At 41.3% G+C, this 15,735-nt stretch overlaps 1 long non-coding RNA gene across 1 annotated transcript in view; it reads right to left on the bottom strand.

The window, feature by feature from the left end:
- Positions 1 to 2,413: 2,413 nt before the first annotated feature.
- LOC130545920 (uncharacterized) overlaps positions 2,414 to 15,735 on the bottom strand; it is a 23,919-nt gene continuing 10,597 nt past the window's right edge. The window contains exons 3-4 of the long non-coding RNA XR_008961730.1: positions 7,489 to 7,598; positions 2,414 to 2,839 (exon numbers count right to left, since the gene is read on the bottom strand). This is a non-coding gene — a long non-coding RNA (uncharacterized LOC130545920). The remainder of the gene's footprint in view (positions 2,840 to 7,488; positions 7,599 to 15,735) is intronic.

Below are 15,735 nucleotides of genomic sequence, written 5' to 3' on the forward strand. Positions count from 1 at the left end.
CCTTTAACACACAAAAGACAAAGTCATGAGTACAAGGCCAAGTTTACTAAAGTCCATCACATGGGTAAAGCGTCATTCACACACACAGTAACTGAATTTTAAACTTCTGAATAAAAAGGCTCCGTGAACTGTTGGATGGACACAGTACACTATGTTTTGAGCATATCGTCGCTGTCGGGCGGAAACCTCCAAACTGTCCAAATTTGGTCAATTTCATATTTTTTCACAAATCGATGCTATTGGTCAGTCCCCATGTGGGTCTGTTATTTTTACAAATTATTAACCAATCTAAAGTGTTGAAAATAGCTTGAGAGCAAATCTCTTAACTCCATTGGACACTTCAACTGTCTGAGAAGTCTCGTTACTCCACCTCTTCTTCACTCCACGGGAGCTTCTCGGCATTACGTCTCCTGATTGAAAGTTTTTTAGACAATAACGAGTTAATGTGCATAATAATAACCTTTTGTGCCGCTCTTTAAAATATATTCTGAGATTTTGTAATAAGCATGAAAGTAAAGACATGTAGGGGTGTGATGATATCCGAACCGAACGATCCGCCTCGACACCCTCCCTCTACTGCGCATGAGGTGCACGCTTTTTCCCGGCGCTGGAATTAGAGCATTCACTTTGCCAGCTGAAGCAGCAGTGAAGCAACCGTTGATCATGCTCAACAATAATGTGATGACAGTGCATTGTGAATGGCCAAAAAAATGGCACATGGATTGACACAAAAAGTAACAAATTCTCATTGAAAGCATCAAAGTGATGTCTGATGTGCTTTAAACAGTCACATGACTTTCCAAAAATACACTGTTGTATGTATGGGAGAGGGTGAGTGAATACTTATTTCTCATCATAAACTTCAGAGAAACAAATAAAACTACATTTAGACATGTTATATGCTTATATTGCATATGTGTGAGGGGGAGATGATCTCATCATGCTGTCAATCACTCTTTCCTACACCAAGTGAACCCTTGACCGTCTTTAATTGCATCCTTCAAAGCATGAGATAAAGCGCAATGTCTTTTTATTTAGAACTTGCACTACATGGACCAGAAAGAGCGCATACGCAAGAGCGCAATACGTGATTGTTACTTAACTGTAACGTAATCTGACGACAAAACTTTCATTGTGTCAACGTAACTTAAGCGAAATTCCTGGTTTCATGCCTTGATCTTCCAGTCATGGTCACGTCGTGACAACATAATGGATTACAAATTTTGTGTTGTAATCAGTAAATATTCTTTGGGCGGACATGCAGAACAACTAATTTAACTTGTCTTTATTTGCCCAAAACTATTTTAGAGACTTTAAATAACATGTAATGAGTTGGAATACTTTTCATTTATATAGATAACACCAAATATTGACAGCAACATATCAAATCGCATTCAAAACAGTATACAAACATGTTTAAAAACATTCAAATGAACAACAAAGTGTTAGTTCAGATACTTAACATTAACAGTTATTTAAAACATAGCATTGAGCATTATTCACGACGGATAAATAATTACAGAAGCATAAATATAACACTTCAAATATAACATCGTCATGCAATGCTCAATATGGCCGCTCAAGCGAAGGAAGTACCGCCTTCCAGTAAAACGAGCCAAATTTAGGCTTGTTAGGCTTCTCATTTCTCTTTGGAAGACATTCATTTAAGTGTATAATATACTGACAAAATACAGCTCTTATTAGTTTTTAACAGTGTTAAACTACTATTTAATCAAATGTAAAGAAAGAAAAAGTTGTTGTGTGATATATCCCTAAGACAAAATCAAAATGATGTGTCATGTGACTGAGCAGCGCGTATAGGGAGAGCATTTCCAACTTGCATCATGCTGCCTGCCAAAGTGCAACAATAACAATTCCCANTCGTTTATCAGCACAGCCCTAGGTGCAGGGATTGTGTTTGTGTTGCCTGTGTCTGCTATGTGAACTTTTAAACACAGCACTTGTGTTGTATAAGTGACCAAAGCTCGCGATTTCAGATAAAGACTTTCTATACTGTTCTACTTTAGAAACAATGTCATCTACATCTTGGACATCTACTCTTATTTACCAAGGAGTTTTTGTCCCCGCCTGTATATGGGAGGAAAAGATTGAATCTTACGACCCTAGCCCCAACACGTCTTTTACAAATCACTCTGACACGCTACCACACAAATTGTGCCAAAATCAGAGTGAATTTGTGTAATCTGAGCGAGGTATATTTCAGTTTTTTTTAAATACTTTGTCTGATTTCAATATTTTACAAGACTGGCTTTTAAATTAGGGATCAATAATATATTATGTTTTGGGGTTCTAGACAGAAACTTAAATCCAAAACTTGTTCCTGTGTCGTTTCATGTAAAGATTTATACATAAATAAGTTAATACTATTAAATATCTTGGTATATGACTTTGATTGTAAACTTTCTTTTAAACCACATTTTAATGATGTATCACGTAAAGTCATTGTTGGAGTTAGTACTCTACATCTATCTCAAAAATGTTCACAGTTTCTGTATGAAAAAACATTTCTCTGTGAAAAACACTGCTTTTTTAGACAACAGGCTCACCACAAATGAGTATCCACTGCTGATAGCTTCCTCCTTTTTGCTTGCTTCTGCCTCATAAGGGCCAAAATGTGCTCCAACTGGAAGAATCTCACCCTGGTTAAACACCCCGAGTCCTGCATTGGGAATGTTGGATGTCCGAACCTCCAGTCCAGCAGGAAGGGTAAGTCTGGCCCGGTCTGCAGCCCCCACAGACACAACGGTGTCAGGAATGAACAATGGAGCACCATGAACGTCACATTCACCGATGAAAAATGACTGACACTCTTCACAATCTGTATGAATATAAAACAAAGAAAAAGATTTGAAAGTGAAAGTTATAATGATATTGCTTATTTTTCGCCAGAGAAATATAAAAGTGCATAACAAAATGTTTCTGGTTTCCTGGGAAAGGAACGCAAAACTGTGTCATAGTGTTACATTCACTTCTTCCCCATATAGTGAACTCAAATGTCATTCGCTATATAGGGAATAGTGAAGGAGTGAACGAGGGAGCGGTTTTAAACAAAGCATGGGTGTTTATTAGATCTGCGCTTGTGCGTGTAACGGAGGAATTCATTAGCATTAATACCATGATGCAGAATTGAGTTTCATCTAAAGGAAAAGACAATTGAGATTCCAAATTCTGGTTGAATGAAACATGTTCCAAAGACTATAAACAGATATCTGTAAACACACATTCTATATTAATGAGGTCATGCTATGCTTTTGGCAACCTAAGTTTAAATATTTAGTTTTAGCACAGATTTAATTGTGACCCTGGATCACAAAACCAGTCTTAAGTAGCACGGGAACATTAGTAAAATCCAAAAATACAATGTACTGTATGGGTCAAAATTATAGACTTTTCTTTTATGCCAAAAAAACATTAGCATATTAAGTAAAGATTATGTTCCATTAAGATATTTTGTAAATTTCCTACTCTAGATACATAAAGACTTTATTTTTGTGAGTGAATGGCCTGCTGCAGCGCCTCTGATTAACAACTTTAATGGCGATTTTCTCAATATTTAATTTTTTTTGGCACCCTGAGATTCCAGAGTGTTAAAAGGTTGTATCTCCGCCAGATATGGTCATATCCTACCAACCCATACATCAATAGAAAGCCTATTTATTCAGCTTTAAGATCTTTCAGATGTGTATACTGAAAAAAATGCCATAAATGACAACATGCCCGATTGGCCATGTACTGTAGATAACATGATGGTGATGTTTCATCCTTTTATTCATAATCTGGAATACTAAATATCTTAAAGGGGCGATGAATTTAGACATCAATTTTAACCCATGCTTTTGTTATATAAGAGGGAATCGTATTCAAGCAAACATCATGTAAGTGTCAGAACTGAAAACGCCCTTGTTACTGAAATTACAACTGTTATTGACACCAGGCCCAGCGAACGGCAGGTCCTGGAATGCACCTATCATTGATAGGTTGAACACCACCTCCACAGGAGAATATCAATGACTACTTCTCTAGACCCGCCCATTGGTTCGTGCATGGCAGTACTGTACAATTCCATGGTATCTAAGTATGTGCAATGGCAGAAGCATGTGCTTCATTGAATAATGGTTGAGATAAGTATCAATGACCTTATCTTGATAATTTGTTCGGGTGGATGCTGGGGTCTCATCTTTGGACTGCAACGTAAAATTGTTAAATAAATTGCACTTAGTGCGCGTCTATTAAGACGGTCGGCATGAATGCCAAGGTTCACATAGTCATAGGCATCAGTGTTAAGCCAGTTGGCTTGGTAGCCAAGGCTCACATACTGTAGTTATAAGCCACTAGTGTTACGCCCGTTGGCGAGGTAAGCCAAGGCACACATAGTCATAGGCCATTAGCGTTAAGCCGGTTGGCATTAAAGCCCAGGCACACATAGATAGTAATACATGCGGTTCACATAGTCCTTCAGGGCAGCAGCAGTACACATGTCTTGGCGATAGATCTGTTGGGGGTGTTCCTGTCCACGGCTTGAATTGATCATTTCTGTGTCTCCTGCTTTGATGGGGGTTTATTCATATGTTATACAGTATGTGCAGCAGCAGCATTCCTTATATGCACACAGCAGCATGTTGTGGATATATTGGCAGTAGCAAGTCTCCTTACTTGCTCCGCCGCAGCGGCGGTGTACCAGATCTATTCCGCCAAGACCAAATACATATACGTCATGCACACTACCATGCTAAACACTCAGAGAGTTGTCATACTCTAGACGGCGCAGTCTTAAAGTCTAAACATATCCGAAATAATAACTACTACACGATGAAGGGATTGGTTCCCTCAGTATCAGCAGCCAATGAGCTTGCTGCTCTACGTTTAAATCTCGGCTAGTGATTGTTGCAGCAGTGCATTGCGTTTCAGAACCCTCCTCCTTCCCTAGTTCCACAGGTATAGATCCGCTACAAGGACCATGTAAGCTGTGGTTTATTCATATGTTATATGTGCAGCAGCAGCATTCCTTATATGCACACAGTAGCATGTTGTGGATATACTGGCAGTAGCAATTCTCCTTACTTGCTCTGCCGCAGCAGCAGCAGCGTAGCAGATCTATTCCGCCAAGACCAAATACATATACAGGTGCTGGTCATATAATTAGAATATCATCAAAAAGTTGATTTATTTCACTAATTCCATTCAAAAAGTGAAACTTGTATATTATATTCATTCATTACACACAGACTGATATATTTCAAATGTTTACTTCTTTATATAATATTTAATTATATAATATACAAGTTTCACTTTTTGAATGGAATTAGTGAAATAAATTAACTTTTTATGATATTCTAATTATATGACCAGCACCTGTATGTCATGCACACTACCATGCTATACACTCCATGAGTTGTCATGACAGAATTATAAGTCACACGAGGTCCCCAGATAATACTAATCCTGTGCGAATAGGGCAAATGTGTAACCTAACATTACGTCTCTAACCAAATTCACAGAAGGCTCCAACTAAGTTTACTAAGTAAACTGCTATCCAATCATAGCAGTGGGCGTTTACTTCCAAGTCTTCATGGCGGAACGCCCATTCAAACCGATCGTTTGACAAGCCGACCTTAAAACCCGGGTAAAAAAATAGCCTATTACTTATTGATTTTGATGTTTTTGAATGTAAAAACCAAGCAAACGTCATAAGTAGACCTCATACAACAGTATAAAACAATAAACAAGCCCAGTTCATGACACCTTTAAGGACAGCAGCTCTGCCGTGAGGACAATGGTGACGCATAATACAATAGGGGTGTTGGGAAAAATTGATTCACCTAACTATCACAATTCTTTTTAAAACGATTTAAAAATCGATTGGTTTATCTCAGAATTGATTTTTTTTATTTTACTTTTCCTAAGAGGTGGTGGAGTTACCACTTTTATTCCAACAGAGGGTGTAAAGCATATGTTTGTATCTGTATTGGATGACGTCATATCCATTTTAAGATGGTGCGAGGCAGGGCTGTGACGGTGGCCGTGACAACCGCACCACCGCGGTGGTAAAGTGCCATGACGGTGGCGAACTGCCACCGGCGGTAGTGCACGTCACTCTGACAAATATAGGTGTAATAAATATGAGAGTTGCGATAACGATTGCTAGTTGTAGCCTTTCAGTTGTGGATGGTTTTATTTAAAAGATTTTACATTAACAGAAATTATTGGCATACGTTCCTGTTGATGCGTTCGAGGTTTTGCAATGGATCTTGTTGTGAAATGAACAGATATGTAAAATCAAAACTGGCTATGACCCGCTTGCTTAGTGTCGGAGCGCGCGCAGGTTTTGCCGCGGTTGCGGAGAGACATCTATTCATTTGCGCTCCTGTGCACATCTTCTGAACGCGCATTTAGTGCAGCTGTACACATTTTAATCTGGACAATGTCAACAAGTAAGTTTCACATCAACGAGTCTGAAAAAGTAAAGTTTTTATGGCAATCTGAATAGGAAAGCCAATGTAGGTTTAAACAGTTTGTTTCAAATGGAATTGTTAAGGACTGTAAGGGTTAATACGCCACTGACTGAAGTTACTGCAACAAGAGCTTTTTTATTTAGTATTTAGCTTTCTTATATCAATTAAGTTTTCATTATTTACTGATGTTTATTTAAATGTTTTATATGCTGTAGTGTGCCATTTCACTGATGGATTTGCGCGTTAAACATTGACGGATGTTTCATCCTCATTTATTTCAGATATCATATTTAAATTTCAAGTATTTAACAATTTCAAGTATTTAAATAAGGTCTATATTTCTCTTCCACTCGTCATGTGGTTGCTACACGCAAATATAATAATATAAATATTATTTATATAAATAATATATATTTCTCAACCACCGCACCAACACGGCAGATTTGTCTATTACCACCGCGGTGGTAAAAAACTGCCACCATCACAGCCCTAGCGCGAGGGTGCAAAAATCATGGCCGAGTCAGCGGATCAAAGCTCGAAAATTAATTAGGCACCTTCACGTTTCAAATCCCAAGTGTGGAAACACTTTGGATTTTAGACTTTACCGGGAAAAGCAGCGCTAGACATGACTAAAACGGTATGCAAACTCTGCCATACACTGAGTTCAGGGTTTTGGTCCTTGAAAGTTTCATGGCTCAAGCAAGGTACTTTAAAATATACACCGTACGTGTATGTGTATGCTCCTGAAATAAAAGTTCAGAAAGATATGATGCATTGTTTTTGTTAATATGACTCATAATATACAGTCTCTTCAATGGTATGATCAACTATTTTCCTAGTCTTTAATAAGCAAACAAAAATCACAATAAATTGTAATATCGACTCACAATAGTTATATAATCGCAATATATATTGAATGGGCACACAAGTATCGGGATAGTATTGAATCGGCAAATTAGTATATCGTTACACCCCTATAATACAACAAACAAAAGATTTGTAATATTTGTCTCACAGAGAAAGTCTTGTTTATGCTCGTCCTCCTCCATGATGGCGACACGTGGTGCAGATTGTAGCTGTTCACCTGCGCTGACTGTATCTTCACTCGCCCTCTTTCTGCTGCTCCTTTAACACACAAAAGACAAAGTCATGAGTACAAGGCCAAGTTTACTAAAGTCCATCACATGGGTAAAGCGTCATTCACACACACAGTAACTGAATTTTAAACTTCTGAATAAAAAGGCTCCGTGAACTGTTGGATGGACACAGTACACTATGTTTTGAGCATATCGTCGCTGTCGGGCGGAAACCTCCAAACTGTCCAAATTTGGTCAATTTCATATTTTTTCACAAATCGATGCTATTGGTCAGTCCCCATGTGGGTCTGTTATTTTTACAAATTATTAACCAATCTAAAGTGTTGAAAATAGCTTGAGAGCAAATCTCTTAACTCCATTGGACACTTCAACTGTCTGAGAAGTCTCGTAACTCCACCTCTTCTACACTCCACGGGAGCTTCTCGGCATTACGACTCCTGATTGAAAGTTTTTTAGACAATAACGAGTTAATGTGCATAATAATAACCTTTTGTGCCGCTCTTTAAAATATATTCTGAGATTTTGTAATAAGCATGAAAGTAAAGACATGTAGGGGTGTGATGATATCCGAACCGAACGATCCGCCTCGACACCCTCCCTCTACTGCGCATGAGGTGCACGCTTTTTCCCGGCGCTGGAATTAGAGCATTCACTTTGCCAGCTGAAGCAGCAGTGAAGCAACCGTTGATCATGCTCAACAATAATGTGATGACAGTGCATTGTGAATGGCCAAAAAAATGGCACATGGATTGACACAAAAAGTAACAAATTCTCATTGAAAGCATCAAAGTGATGTCTGATGTGCTTTAAACAGTCACATGACTTTCCAAAAATACACTGTTGTATGTATGGGAGAGGGTGAGTGAATACTAATTTCTCATCATAAACTTCAGAGAAACAAATAAAACTACATTTAGACATGTTATATGCTTATATTGCATATGTGTGAGGGGGAGATGATCTCATCATGCTGTCAATCACTCTTTCCTACACCAAGTGAACCCTTGACCGTCTTTAATTGCATCCTTCAAAGCATGAGATAAAGCGCAATGTCTTTTTATTTAGAACTTGCACTACATGGACCAGAAAGAGCGCATACGCAAGAGCGCAATACGTGATTGTTACTTAACTGTAACGTAATCTGACGACAAAACTTTCATTGTGTCAACGTAACTTAAGCGAAATTCCTGGTTTCATGCCTTGATCTTCCAGTCATGGTCACGTCGTGACAACATAATGGATTACAAATTTTGTGTTGTAATCAGTAAATATTCTTTGGGCGGACATGCAGAACAACTAATTTAACTTGTCTTTATTTGCCCAAAACTATTTTAGAGACTTTAAATAACATGTAATGAGTTGGAATACTTTTCATTTATATAGATAACACCAAATATTGACAGCAACATATCAAATCGCATTCAAAACAGTATACAAACATGTTTAAAAACATTCAAATGAACAACAAAGTGTTAGTTCAGATACTTAACATTAACAGTTATTTAAAACATAGCATTGAGCATTATTCACGACGGATAAATAATTACAGAAGCATAAATATAACACTTCAAATATAACATCGTCATGCAATGCTCAATATGGCCGCTCAAGCGAAGGAAGTACCGCCTTCCAGTAAAACGAGCCAAATTTAGGCTTGTTAGGCTTCTCATTTCTCTTTGGAAGACATTCATTTAAGTGTATAATATACTGACAAAATACAGCTCTTATTAGTTTTTAACAGTGTTAAACTACTATTTAATCAAATGTAAAGAAAGAAAAAGTTGTTGTGTGATATATCCCTAAGACAAAATCAAAATGATGTGTCATGTGACTGAGCAGCGCGTATAGGGAGAGCATTTCCAACTTGCATCATGCTGCCTGCCAAAGTGCAACAATAACAATTCCCAATACATTATTTTAACGTCAAATACATTAATGAGGAAAGCCTCTACATGAAGCTCATCAATATTCTCATTTTACTGACAATGTAGATTGTATAACTTGTATTTGTTTTTTTCTGCACACAGCTACCCAGCTAACACATGACGTACCGGTTACGTAATGTATTGGTAAATTTATGACTTACCAGCCGGCAATGTAGCTGGCACATCCCAGGCACGAAATTTCATTACCATTAAATAGGGTTGGGAATCGACAATCAATTCCAATTTGGAATCGGAATCGAAAGGCTAGGAATCAGATCGGAAACAAAAGGAAATGGAAACTTCAGATTACAATGTGAATTCCCCTTAACAATTCCTGTGTGATTATTTTCAGAAAAGTACATGCGTTGCGTGATCTGCTGATATCTCAATAAAAGCCCTTATGAAAATTAACAATATTTTACTAGTAAGTAGGGCTGTGCAATTAATCGAAAATTAATTGTAATCGTCAATTTTGGCTTCAACAATTACAAAAACAAAATAATCGAGGTAAAACGATTACGACACTGCTCGGTTCTGGTTGAAAATCCCCCGCAGCTGGGAAACTTCGTGACTGTGAGACGGTGTAGTCACAGGACAAAACATCACTCAACCGTTCCAATTACAGTCTCGAACAGGTTTGACCCGCTCAGTGACGCACCGACTGAGAAACCTGCTGAAAGTGCCCTAATTATCGGTGATTCTATTGTTCGGAACATTAACATAGAGGCACCGGCCACCATAGTCAAATGTTTACCGGGAGCCAGGGCACCTGACATCAAGTCAAATTTAAATGTGCTGGCTAAGGCTAATCGTAAATTCAGTAAGATTGTTATTCACGTCGGCACAAATGATGTTCGACTCCGTCAATCGGAGATCACAAAAGATAACATTAAAGAGGTGTGTGAGCTCGCAAGCACGATGTCAGACACTGTAATATTCTCTGGCCCCCTCACTGCTTATCGTGGTGATGAGATTTATATCAGATTATCATCACTAAATGGCTGGTTGTCTGAGTGGTGCGCCTGCAGAATGATATAGTTTTTATAAATAACTGGAAGAGTTTTGAGGGCAGACCTGACCTGTTGAAACGAGATGGTCTCCATCCCTCCTGGGCTGGGGCTTCCATCCTGTCTAGAATTATGGCAGAAAGTCTTAATTATGCTAAAGTTTGACTCGCTGGGGCCCAGGTCAGGGAGCAGATAGAATGGCTTAACCAACTGTCTGCTTGCCGTCTCACATCGCAGAATACATAAAATGTACAACATGTAATAATCCCTTCTCCCGAACATCATAAAATAGAGACTGTGTCTGTCCCCCGGATTAGCAAACAAAATAATGCGTAAACCTCTTGAAAGTAATTTAATAAACATTAAACAAATTAAACATGAACAAAATACAGATAATCAACTGTTACGACTCAGATTGCTAAATTTCTCTCTAATAAAGCACTTTTTGTTAACTATATGATAACAGATCATAAAATAGACATGCTCTGTTTGACAGAAACATGGATAAAACCAGATGATTATATTACTTTAAATGAATCTGTCCCCCAAGTTTATTAATATAAATATGAGCCTCGTCTAAAAGGCAGAGGGGGAGGTTTCGCAGCACCTTACAATAACTCTATTAGCATTTCCCAGAAGTCTAACTCTAAATGCAATTCTTTTGAAGTCATGGTACTTCATGTTTCAACACCTAATACTAAGGATAAAACATTTTAAAAATGTATTCTGGCTATTGTATATAGGCCACCAGGTCACCACACAGATTTTATTAAAGAATTTGGTGGGTTCTTATCAGAACTAGCACTGGCCACAGATAGAGTCCTTGTCGTTGGTGACTTTAACATCCATGTAGATAATGATACAGATGCCTTAGGAATGGCTTTCAAAGACACTTTCAACTCCATGGGCGTTAGTCAACATGTGTCAGGACCCACTCACCTTCGTAATCATACTTTAGATTTAATACCGTTTTACGGTGCAAATGTGGACGACGTTAAAATCCTTCAGCAGAGTGAAGACATTTCGGATCATTATCTGGTATTATGTTTGCTTCACTGGCCTACGGCTGCAAATAAAACTCATTGTTACAAATATGGTAGAACAATAACTTCAACTACGAAAGATGCGTTTCTCGATAATCTGCCAGAATTGTCTCAAATCGCTAGCATGAGAAATAACGTTGAAGATCTTGACACTACCACTGAAAATTTTAATTCCACCTTCTCGGAAATTCTCCACCTTCTCGGACACAGTTGCTCCTCTACGTTTAAAGAAGATTAAAAATGGTAATGAACACACCCAGGCTCTAAAGAAAGTGGCCTGAAAAATGGCACGCAACTTTAAGAAAACTAAATTAGAGGTATTTTGTACATCGTGGAAGGATAGTATTTGAAAATACAAGAAATCCCTAAAAACTTCTCGATCCGCTTACTTTTCATCACTAATAGAAGAAAACGTCTTGGTTACGGATGTAAGCTCAGTTCCCTGATGGAGGGAACGAGACGTTGTGTTGAGCCGACAGATGGGGTTCGTCCTTGAGAACCAATCGCTTCCGACTACTTAGAAAAGGCCAATGAAATTGGCGAATGAAATTTGCATGCTGGACTCCGCCCCCGGGTATCCGGGTATAAAAGGGAGATGGCGAGCCTGAGACCTCTCACGACTGCTGCAGTGGGCAGCACGTGTTGTGGCAAGAAGGACACAACGTCTCGTTCCCTCCATCAGGGAACTGAGGTTACATCCATAACCAAGACGTTCCCTTTCTGTCGGTCTCTCGACGTTGTATCGAGCCGACAGATAGGGTTCCTATCGAAAACGCCACAACACTGTGCCCTGTCACAATCTCTAGTGAAGCGACAATGACTGGCCTGGGCGTGTCAGCCGTGAGCGCTACTGCGAAATTGTAACCCACCAGTAGGTAGGTAGGGGGTCCCAGAGCTTTTCTTGAAAAGTGGGAAGGCCCTTGCCTTCGGCCTCACAGGCGGCGGCCTTGTTTCTCTAACAGCGAGAAGCCGCCCGGTACCGTAAGGCCACTGGGTAAGCGCTACTTCCTCAAATGGGGGATGCGCTACAGAGACCACTTCCTACCGTAGGGAGGAGTTTAGTGGAGATACCAACATGGTCTCACCGTTAGGGGAGAACTCATGGGAGGAAAGTGCGGACTGAAGGAGTTAACCGCAAGGTGGAGGTCCACCTACAGAAGGTCATGGGTTACCAAGGTGGGAACCAATCATGAGGATACATCAGATGGAACCGCCCTGCTGGGGGGTTACAAAGTCCGGTAGCACTTGGTCCGGTTAGAGCCATGTTGTGGATAACTCAGTTGTACCGCCGATCTTGCCTGATGCCTGCAAGACTCGAGCTGATACAATTTTTACGCAGAGGCTGTAAGACCTCGCGAAGGTGATGGGTGTAGCCCAACCCGCAGCTCTGCAGATGTCTGCCAGAGAGGCGCCTCGAGCCAGTGCCCACGAGGAGGCTATACTTTGTGTGGAGAGAGCTCTCACTCAGTGGGCGTGGGCGAACTTCGGACAGGTACGCCGTAGTGACGGTGTCCATGATCCAGTGCGCCAATCTCTGTTTGAGACAGCCCTCCCTGATGATCTCCAAAACAGACAAAGAGCTGCTCAGAGCTCCCGCGGCTCTGCGTGCGGTCCAAGCAGAGGCGTAATGCGCGAACTGGACACAACACGGATGGGGTTGGGTCTTCCTCACCGGTGGGGAGCGCCTGTAAGTTCACCACCTGGTGTCTAGGGGGAGTGGTGGGAACTTTGGGCACGTAGCCGGGACAGGGTCTCAAGATAGCGTGAGAATCACCGGGCCCGAGTTCTAGGCAATCTGTAGACACAGAGAATGCTTGTAGGTCCGCTACCCTCTTGAGCGCCATCCGGAGAGCCGTCTTCATCGTGAGGTGAGAAAGAGCGGCATCTCCGAGGGGCTACAGGACCGCATCAAGGTCGCAAGAGGGTACGGAGTGCAGGTGAGGCGGTAGCCTTCCCGCGCCCCTTAGGAACCAAATGATCAGGTTGTGCAGTCCTAGAGACTTACCAGCAACTGTGTTGTGATGAGCGGCAATAGCGGCTACATACACGTTCAGTGTGGAAGGGGAGAGGTTACTCTCGAGTCTCTGGAAGGACAGCACGTTACCGATCGAGCAACTCCGTGGGTCTTCTCTTCGAGAAGAGCACCAGGATGAGAAGAGGCATCACTTACAGGTGTATAGCCGCCTAGTGGCCAGGGCCCTAGCCTGAGTGCTGGTCTTAACCGCCGCAGGGGGTAGGCCACTCAGGATCTCCTCGTCCCGTCCAGGGGCCAGACATGAAGTTTCCAGAGGTCTGGCCTGGGATGCCATAACGTGCCCTTCCCCTGGGAAAGCAGGTCCTTCGTCAGGGGAATCGGCCAGGGGGGAGCTGTCGTCAAGAGCATTAGCTCCGAGAACCAAGTCCGGTTTGGCCAGTATGGGCCACCTGCAGACTCCACAGGAGGAAGCATCGGGCGAGTCGTGTTAGCTGCCGTGAACGAACGCCACCCTGGCGTTGACATACGCTATTGGCAGTTGTGCTGTCTGACCGGACCAGCATGTTCTTGTCCTGCACGAGAGGTTGTAGCCCCTTCAGTGCAAGTAGCACATCCAACAACTCTAGGCAGTTGATATGCCTGCGCAGGCGGGGGCCCATCCATCGCCCCGACATTGCGTGCCCATTGCACACGGCACCCCAACCCTGCAGAGAGGCGTATGTCGTTACCACGAAGCGCCTCGTGACCTGTCCGAGAGGGACCCCCGTCCGTAGAAAGGTCATTGAAGACCAAGGGGTTAGGGTGCGTCGGCAGAGAGGCGTCATCACCATCCGCCTGCTGCCGGTGTGCCACGCTCTCCAGGGAACTCGCCTCTGTAGCCAGTGTTGGAGCGGTGTCATGTGCATGTATCACTACCACCGAGCATGCCATGTGCCCAGGAGCCTCTGAATTTGTTTCAGGGGGACCGCAGACTGCTTGAAATATTCCAGGCAGTTCAACACTGACTGAGCGCATTCTGTAGTCAGTCGCGCTGTAATGGAGACAGAGTTGAGTTCCATACCAAGAAAGAGGATGCTCTGCACAGGGTAGAGCTGGCTCTTTTCCCGGTTGACCTGTGGTCCCAATCGATCTAGGTGCCGAAGCACTAGGTCCCTGTGTGTACATAACAGATCTCGCGAGTGTGTCAAATGAGCCAGTCGTCGAGATAGTTTAGTACCCGCACACCTCTCTCCCTGAGGGGAGTGAGGACGGCTTCCACGATCTTCGTGAAGACTCGTGGGGACAGGGACAGACCGAAAGGATTTTGACAGCAAATTTTGATTTAGTTTTAGTCATAGTCTTTTGACGAAAATGCAATTTAGTCTTTAGTCACATTTTAGTCAACCCCATCATTTTAGTTTTAGTCTAGTTTTAGTCGACGAAATATGAAAAACATTTTAGTCGAATAAATATACATTATATTTAGTCTACTAAAATCTAAATGGTTTAAATCATTTACTTGGTGTAATTAAATGTTCCATACAAAGATTCAGCTGTTTTGACATAATTTACTTCACCTTAGAATGAAATTAAACCAGGTCATTACCTTTATTTTTCAGAAAAGTTCAGTAACTAGATTGCATTGTTGGAACCAGATATTAGACCATGAACGACATGTTCCAGTTCTTCAATCCATTTGACTCAATTGACTCGTTAAGTAGGGCGTATTCATTCAGTTCATTCAACCAATGAAACGCTCTGACAGGGCTCACACTCAAAGGCTATTGGCTCATGGCATGTCTCTTGAAGAAAGAGCTGCACTGTCTTTGATTGAACAGCAATGAATGAGAAATAGCTTTCAAAAAGACATATTATATAAATTGCATTACATTTCTTTAGTCATGCAAACATGTTACATATTTGGTTGGAATGTACAGTTTGACTCACTTCATCACTTCTATAATCAGTAGAGGACAGCGCTGGTTTCTTTTGGCTGACTTTATGTTGCATTTCACGTTATGCAGCAGCTCGTGTTAAGTTAACATAGGCATATAAAAACCTTTGAGCTCCTTCGTATGTGTTTCGGGGTGACTCGCCTGCAGTCGCGCTTCAAGTTTGCGGCGTTTTACTGGCGATCGTGAAGGAAAATAAGACGCTTTGTAAACCGCGTGGAGACACAGAATACATGTGCGTGCTTCCGCTTCTCCCAGAGACTTCTCTGTACCGTTTATATGAG

The sequence above is a fragment of the Triplophysa rosa genome, linkage group LG22 (genome assembly GCF_024868665.1).
Source record: "Triplophysa rosa linkage group LG22, Trosa_1v2, whole genome shotgun sequence".
Lineage (NCBI taxonomy): Eukaryota > Metazoa > Chordata > Actinopteri > Cypriniformes > Nemacheilidae > Triplophysa > Triplophysa rosa.